Here is a 9,522-nt window from a genome sequence, read left to right as displayed (position 1 = left end):
AGCCTAGGTACGGATAGGATCGGGAAATAGTACTGAAGTCTCCAGGCTAGGATCACCAGGGGTGAGAACTGGAGATACAGGGAATTATTGGCTAAGGGCGTTGGCTACTGACACATATCCATCGAGATATGGCTAGGATCAGAGGAGCGCCAAAATTTTAGTTGAGTATTGTTCTACCGACACATATCCAGAGAGATATGGCTAGGTTCGGAGAAAATACTGAAGTCTCCAGGCTAGGATCACCAGGGGTGAGAACTGGAGACACAGGGAATTATTGGCTAAGGGCGTTGGCTACTGACACATATCCATCGAGATATGGCTAGGATCAGAGGAGCGCCAACATTTTAATTGAGTATTGTTCCTTTGACACATATTCAGAGAGATATGGCTAGGATCAAGGAAGATACTGAAGTCTCTGGACCACAAATGGTGGAACTGTGAGATACAGGGATTAATTGATCAAAGTGTAACGTTGTGGCACATATCCACTGAGATACGGCTAGGATCATAATGGCCACTTAAATTTTAGATAGTGTTACGCTACTGACACGTATCAGAAGGCTAGATACGGTTAGGGTCAGGGGGACACTGGGTGTTGTTTACATTTACATTTACATTTTAGTCATTTAGCAGACGCTCTTATCCAGAGCGACTTACAGTTAGTGAGTGCATACATTATTATTTTTTTATTTTTCATACTGGCCCCCCGTGGGAATCGAACCCACAACCCTGGCGTTGCAAACGCCATGCTCTACCAACTGAGCTACATCCCTGCCGGCCATTCCCTCCCCTACCCTGGACGACGCTGGGCCAATTGTGCGCCGCCCCATGGGTCTCCCGGTCGCGGCCGGCTACGACAGAGCCTTGTTGTATGCATGAGTGCGCGAATGATCACAGACGAAATAAAATAGTGAATAGGGGTTATTAAAAATAATAAACCTGTATATTAAGACGTCTGTGGCAGTCCAAACGGTATAATTTGGGAATAAATGTTGGATTTGTGGTTACTCAAACCATATAACCCGTCAGTGACAATCGAAAACATGAAATGAAAAGTGATGAATGAGTGTGACTGAACTAAAACGTTTGAACTGGTATATTTGAAATATAACATTTGGTGTTTGACATAGCATAATACTGCTTTTGAATAGTTGTGTCGAAGCAATTCGGTTTAGTATTCGATTTGATGTTTGATGTTTGACATAGCATAATACTGGTTTTAGGTGCTTGGTTTGGGCTATTTGATTTATTATTTGATTTAACGTTTGATGTTTGACCGTGCAAAATACTGGTTAAACAATTTGACCGAAATAATTCGGTTTATCGTTGAGATATAGATATGCACCGACTTTGACTAATTAGGTGGGAATAATTTGATTTGGATGAATGGACTGGAGAACTTTGAATAACGGCAGAATATTGAAAACATTAAAACGAGAAATAGCTTCTCAAAAAGTCTGTTCCCCCTGGACAAGAAAAAGGTAGAGTTGCGAGGGGAGGGGCTGGAGAGAGCGAAAGTGTGGCGTTTGGAGCCAGAAAAGATTGGTGGGTTTCTGACGAGAGAGTGTTCTAAACTTGCTCACCCGAACGCAGACGTGCGTCATGGGTGGGAAAGTAGAGAATGTTTACATTTGCATTTTTGGTAATTTGGCAGACGCTCTTGTCCAGAGCGATTTATGGGAGCAATTGGGGTTGAGTGCCTTGCTCGAGGGCACATCGGCAGATTTTTCGCCTGGTCGGCTCGGGGATTGTAACCGGTGACCTCTCGGTTGTTGGCGCGGCGCTATTGGTCACTAAACTGCCTGCCACCCCATATGAGTTTAAGATTGTGGCGTTGTTGGATAATATGATGGTGGAATAAACTGACCATAAGTAATGTTGTTTTAGACGTAATGTATAATATAGTACAAAGCAAATAGAGGGTTAAATTGAACTAATTATCATGGTAGAGCTAACGTAGTACAGTGAGGGAACTTCATTTTGTGTCAGAGGGTAAGATGAGATCATTAATGGTACTATTGGTGGAAATCTATTTATCATTTCAAGGCATGGAGTAACAATCTGCATTTATGAGTGTAAATTCCACTGCTGATGTGTTGATTGAATGGGTACGATGGAGTATTTGGTTTGGTAATGTTGAATGGACTATTTGTAGCGTGTTTTGGGGTTAAATAGAAAAAACTCACTTATTCAATAGGGAATGGGTGGAGAGAGAGAGAGTTTTTACGTGTATTAAAAGTTGCATAAGATAGCTTTAGTGGTATTCTAGATGGATCTATGAAAATATGTTACAAGTACGAATGACATTATTACCTAAGAAGGAAGATTGTAGGGACATTTCCCGCGCCTCCCCCATAATGTAGGAAGGAGCAGGAGAGGGAAAGGAGAGGTAAGAGACAGGACATAGTTCAGATGGTAGGAATGTCATTAAGCGTATGCTGATAAACGATAGCAAGTATTTGTTTTATTAATTAGGGCATAATCAGAGAGAACAGTTAAATAAATTGAATAGCGAACTGAAATGGGTTAGCGGGAAAATACAAAATAGTTGGACAATTTTAGAACGATAATTTATTTTGGTTAGGATGAAAGTATGCATTGGCTGTTGTGCTGGGGAAATAGCGCCAGCCTGTGGTGGGTCCTGGATTGGTAAAACAGGGGGGACAGGAACAATAGAAGGGGAGACAGATTTTCCTAGGGGGTTGAGCAAATAATTGATAATGGATCATTTGAGATGAGATCACATGTAGCAGAGATAGGGTAATCAATTAAATAATCATTGTATACTCGAGGAATTTTGAGTGGTTTAATGAATTAGATATGAGGAATTAGAATGATACAAACAATTATTGATGGGTTAAGACTGGGGAAATCTGTATCATGTTTTGTGTGTACTACCATCTTTAGATTATAACCAGGAGAAAGAGATTAGCTCATCTAAATTAGGCAGTATTTAGGTCATAAGAGGGCGCTACCAAATTAAGTTGAGCCTAACTATCTTTGATTGTTATTTTTCAATTGGGTTTTTCAAATAAATAAAAAAACACACCCAGCATGATGTTTATAAAGGGTTGTTATGTTGAATTTAGGGGATTTTCAACAGATCATGGGTGGTGTTTACTATGCTGTAGGATGGAACGGTTTGTTGGGGGATATTTGAACCTAAATTAATGGAATAAGCTGCTGTAATCAGAGGAATGGTTATCACTAGGTAAATGGATAAAACAGGGGAAAAACATTACTGACTGGCAGAATACACCAAATGGGGATCAGTATGGCCACTCCACTGGGAGATATAGAAGAAAGTTGAATTGGAGAGCAAAAACCCAGCCCAGGGTTCATCTGGAGATAAGTTTTAACGATGGATGACAGGAAGAGATTTTCTTAACTCAGGAACAGGAGGCTGAGTTAGCAGCAATTCCGTTCAAATTATGGTCACAAGGACCAGCAGATGTAGGACTAATTAAGGGGGTAGCTCCAGTACAAGTGATTCCTCGATCCGATCATAGACCATAACAAAAGCAATACCTTATGAAAACAGAAGCAATAAAAGGGATAACACCTACATTTGAGCATTTACTTAAGGGAGAGGTGATAATTCCTGGAGATGAGGCACAATGCAACTCTCCAGTATGTCCTGTTAGAAAGGAGGCACCTAGCGCTGACTGGAGGATGGTCATGGACTTGCAGGGGGTTAATAGAAATATCATTCCCAGAGTTCCATGTGTACCAGATCCACATACATTGCTGAACCAATTGAAACCAGAGAACTCCTATTTTACAGTGATAGATTTAGCTAATGCTTTCTTTAGTATCCCAGTTCATCCGGATAGTCAGGGGTGGTTTGGCTTTACTTTTCAGGGACGGAAATGGACTTACGCTAGGATGCCTCAAGGCTACTCGGAAAGTCTTACAATCTTAGCCCAGGCTATAACTAAGAATTTGGACATAGGGAAGGAAGCCAAATGTTAGTTTATGTAGATGATATTATATTGGCTAATCCCACTCAGGAGGGATGTAAGAGGGATACAATCCAATTGTTAACCTTCCTTGGCAGAGCGAGGTCATTTACCTAGGATACACTATAACACAGGAGGGGCGAATGTTAAACTCATCCAGGAAAACTGCTATACTTGAAGCGCCAAAACCGTTAAACAAAAAACAAATGATGAGCTTTTTGGTAATGATAAACTGCTGTAAAGTTTGGGTACTCCATTATGTACTGCATACGGGTAAATTAAGTGATCTTATCTATGGGAAGGCAATGGCAGACCATGGTAAAGTAATTTGGAACTCTAAGGAGGCATACATACATCAGGGATGTTACCCAAATGGTAGAGAGTAAAAGAGGGATATGACATTGGTCGTGATTTAAAGATGATGAGGTTTTTTGGTGGGCTATTAGATATAACTGGGTTAATCATGAACATAGAGATTTTTATTCTTTGTTGCTAGACAGAAGACTTAGGTGACCTAAGAATAGACTTGTCATGTCCAACAATCAGTCTTCAGGTCAAGCCCGGGAGAGCCTGGGTAGAACAGAGTTTGAACTAAACATAAGTGTTTTTACAAGATAAGAGATTGAAGATTGGATTACTAATTGATTCTGAACTGGATGAAAGTTGAATTTAGCTGCCATAAAAGACAAAGGAAGTGGGAGGAGCAATAAAGAAGCAATAGACAATCTCAAAAATAAAAGGCATGGCAATTGGATTATAAATTACATAAGGGATGGTTTAGAAAGGTGGTAATATTGACACATGGGCAAATCATGTGTCAAAAAGGGGAAGTGATAGGATTAAATAATAATGATAGGATTAAATAAAAAAAATACTTTAAAAAAATAAATAGAAATTGAGAGCTCAACATGTATGTGTGAAGATAGTTTATTAACCACACCCGTATGTCAGAGGTTTTGTGCCCCACAGGTGAACTAAAGGAGAAGGTGACCCACTCTATCTCACCAGGAGACTGGGTGTGGATCCAGTCCCTAAAAGAAGAAAAACTGGAAGCAGGCCTGTTGGGAAGGGCCCTATCAAGTCCTATTAGATCCACCTGGGTGCATGTCACACACTGAAAAAAGGTAAACCCAGTTACACACCTGATGAACAAACACAGAGTTAAGAGAAAGAACCGATCACCACTAGGGCTCGGGGGTTGGCTCCTTAACGAAGATTCCCTTACCCTGTCTGATCATCCCTGTGTGAGTTTGGTAGAAGGTGAAGCAATGGGTTGGCGTCTGACATGTTCTCAGGGCGAGGGTGGGGATTCACAGGTCTCCTGACGGTAGGTAGCTGTCTGATTGTGGGGGCCATATTCCTAACACACTCAAACCCTTCTGATCAGCCAAAAGTAGTAGTTAACCTAAAACAAGTTGATAAAATAATACCTGAGCACAGTCTATGAAGGCATAGGAGACAGCTAGACGTAGGGAAAGGGGAAGTACTAGGGACTTTAGGGGAGGATATCACCATATGTATGTCACCATGTACATCCTGGGACTATGTAGTTGCTCATACCAAGCGTGGGGGATATGTAAATCTCCATACATAGTTTAGGGACAGGTGTAGTATTGTGAAAGTAGGGAATTACCAGAAATGGCAGTGCGACCCATAGAAGGGTAGGTACTGTCCGAAAGTCTGAAGTACGCAAAAACAGGTTTATCCTCCATGCAAGCCACCTGGGAATGTGGTGAAAGAGTCTTGTAGTAACTTGAACTATCTGTATCCCCTGATAACAAAGTCATTCCGACCTAGGTTGCCTACGTTTGAAGTCTCAGGGGATTCTAATTGTTTTTCTAGGACTAGTAAGATAGGATACAGAGTAGGGCATCTTAGCTCCAGCTCCTACACAGAGAATATCACAACTAAAAGAGACCATGACTAATCTATCCTCTTTGTTGCAGCCAGAGGATTTTAGGAACCAAAACCAGGCCCGTGCTGACATCTGATGGTTGTGTGGTGATAACTGATTGTGAACTCACCTACATATGTAAACAATCAAACGTGTCAGAGACTGGTGAGTTGTCACATAGAAAGTAGGACCTCCTCCCGGGATCCTTTGATGAAAGGATCCTGTGATGGGATAGGAGTAACTCGAGGGGTTCCAGAACAATTCAAAGCTAGGAATCAGATCGCAGCTGGGTTTGAATCAAGTATTTTCTGGTGGTCAACAATTAATAAAAACATAGATTGGATAAATTATAAAGATTTATAAACCACACTCGTGATGCAATAAAGGGATTAGCTGAGCAGACAGCGGCAACTAGCTTAATGACATGTCAGAATAGAATAGCTTTAGATATGCTTTTGGCTGAGCGGGGCGGAGTTTGTGTTCTGTGTGGATATATGTGCTGTATTTTCATCCTCAAACAATATAGCACCGGACGGGTCAGTGACAAAAGAGCTTCAGGGAGTAACTACGCTGACGAACGAACTGGCTGAGAACTCTGGTATTGATAGCTCCATAAACGGTTGGTTTGATCACATATTTGATAAATGGACAACTATTGTTGTAACTATTCTGGGTGAAGTTATAGCTTCTATGGGTATACTTGTTCTTTGTGGATGTTGTCTTATTTCCTGTGTCTGAGGTTTGGTGAGATAGGAGATGGAGAAGGTGATTTCCCAACAGATGGTGAGATACGGCCCAATCCTGGACTCCGACCTAAGGAATGGAGGATATGACCTACCAGGCTTGGTGGAGTGACACTAGAGGGTGTCTAAAGGGGGCCAAAATGTACTTCTCTGTTTGTGATTTATGTTTTATTAATCAAGTTAACTATGTGAATGTTTGTCTTTCCTTATGTGATGGTTTGAAGTTCTTTGATGACTGGTAACAATTTGCAAGTTGGGTGTAGATGGACTGAGGGTTTTTATTTTTAGGATCATTATGGCCTATTAATAAAAGTGTGATTATTTTTGTCTGTATTGTATTTTAATGAGTGACACCCTAGAGGGTGTCAAAAGAGGGATTGTTGGGTTCTATTTTCTAAATAATTGGATTGATGGGATGACTAACTTAGAAAGAATGCATTCTTGACTGGGCTAATGTAGGTTGTGACACCTGGCAGGCTGTGATTGATGTGAAGAGCTGTTTTAGGGGGTAAAGGGAGATAGGGATTTGTGTCTCCAGATGCTGGAATATACTGGTTCTTTGTGATCTGTGAGCCTTCCTTGGACGTAGGAATGGTGTCTAAGGGAGCTGGCTCTTCTCACTATGACAGGTTGTTATGATAAACGTATGCCTGGTAACAGAGATGCATCAACGGATTGACTGAGTAAGTCTAAACCACGCTCAAGTCTCTACTCTAATTGGTCAGCAGAGAGGTGGGAAACTCTCTCTGTCAGAGTATTTGAGCAAGAACCTAGAACAATGGATTAGTTCTCTGAAGTGCCCTGCGAGGTATTTCAGAGAGCCCGTATATACGAAACATCATATTTACCATTGAAGGTTTTATATTAATTAAAATCACTAGTATATCTTAGAAGTCGTGTTGACCTCTTTTGTTCCTAATACCAGATTTGAATTGACGCAACTTTAACAAGGACAATTTCTAGAAAACAGCTAGCTACATTTTGAAGCATTTTGAATCAAGAGGGTCACTTTTTTTTATTAATCACTTCCATCGATATCACACTGAAATCAACAGAACAGGGGGAAACAGTTGGGGTGTTTAAACGAACAAAGGCCACACGGAAACGTAGAATAACCTGTTGGTTAGATGAGGACTTGTAGAAGGCTTATCTCTATATTTTGGAATGTTGGGAGGCTGCCATCACGGAAAAGGGAACAAAACACGTTATCTCTATAGTTAACTTCAAGGAATCATGACCCGCCGTAGGATATCAACAGCGACAACGGTTGGCTGCTATTTAAGTGATAGTTTGATCGGTGGCCAGTGACTTTTACAGAGAGACCGCCCCAAATGATGTCATTTGAGAAAGGAAATGATAGCTGCGTTCTAAGTCCTGCGACCCCCAGTGTGTATGACAAAACCAACGATATTGATCTGTTTTAAGCAATCATCGTGTTGACTATACATTTTTATACTAACATCACCAATCTGAGGTAAAAAGGATGTGTAATTCCCCCCCAATTCGATGTGGTCAAAACGTCATCTTGTGTAATGTAGTAACGCATACTGTCCACGTCATGGAAAGTAATATACATTAATTAGATATAGCAAAATAATTCCATATCTTAATTTAGGGTCTGTGCAGCAGATTTTACGTTTGACGTCCGTTACATATACGATGTACATTGCATTCGGAAAGTATTCAGACCCCTTGACTTTTTCCACATTTTGTTACGTTACAGCCTTATTCTAAAATTGATTACTACCCACAATACCCCATAATGACAAAGCAAAAACAGGTTTTTATAAATAAAAATAAAAACCGGAAATATCACATTTACATAAGTATTCAGACCCTTTACTCAGCACTTTGTTTCACTCTCTTCCATGGCTGTTATCAACAAATGCATTTGAGACTGTGTTTTTAAATTTACAATGATTAGCTACCTCAAGAAAGCTAGCTAATAGGAAGTTAACTAGCTGATTATATTTAATTCACTTAGCTAAACAGTGTGTAAAGTTAGCTAGCTAGCAGCTCAGTTGAGTTAGTCTACAAAGTGGCCTACTGTAGCCATCAAGCTAGCTAGCTAATAATACATTTTATTTTATTTTATTACTTACTTGATCTTGAATAGTTTTTCCCACTGCCTCCGTTTTTGGGAAATAATGGGCAATCTTCCCTATTTTTCCTGTGGTAGCAAAAAACGCAGCCATGTGGACGAATGGAGACAAGGCAAAAAGTGTGTTTGTCACCAAAGCAGTTTAGAACGTGTTGCGACGTTTGACTTTACCAGCGTAATCCACTTTCAATAAATATAAATATAAATCGCAGACTGTCGGCCACACTTGATAACTTGGTTCCGCTTTAAATGATGTGCAGCTAATAAAGGCTTCATAAAGCCTTCATAAACACTACAAATCATCTATAACTGTATGTCATGCTTAATAAAGGGTTAATAAATGTGGCAGAACTGTTTGACATAATCACCAATGTCAAATGTGACATAACCCATTATGTAAAATGTGACATAACCCTGTGCTTTATAAAGGGTGGCATAAGCACCGCTTAATAAAGGCTTTATAAATCATATTGAATTGAGGCTTCACAAAGCACAGTGACCGTACGTACATATCCCAACCAGAAGCCATGTACAATACCAGTCAAAAGTTTGGACACACCTACTCATTCAAAGGTTTTATTTTATTTTTACTATTTTTTACATTGTAAAATAATAGTGAAGACATCAAAACTATGAAATAACACATGTGGAATCATGTAGTAACCAGAAAAGTGTTAAACAAATCAATATATATTTTATAATAGAGATTCTTCAAATAGCCACCCTTTGCCTTGTTGACAGCTTTGCACACTCTTGCCACGAACAATCAAACAGGAAAAGCTTCAATACAGGACTAAGATTGAATCCTATTACACCGGCTCTGAC

The sequence above is a fragment of the Coregonus lavaretus genome (genome assembly GCF_964263955.1).
Source record: "Coregonus lavaretus genome assembly, chromosome: 21".
Classification (NCBI taxonomy): Eukaryota; Metazoa; Chordata; class Actinopteri; order Salmoniformes; family Salmonidae; genus Coregonus; species Coregonus lavaretus.
The sequence above is the reverse complement of the archived record's forward strand: the minus strand, read 5'-3'. Positions refer to the sequence as shown.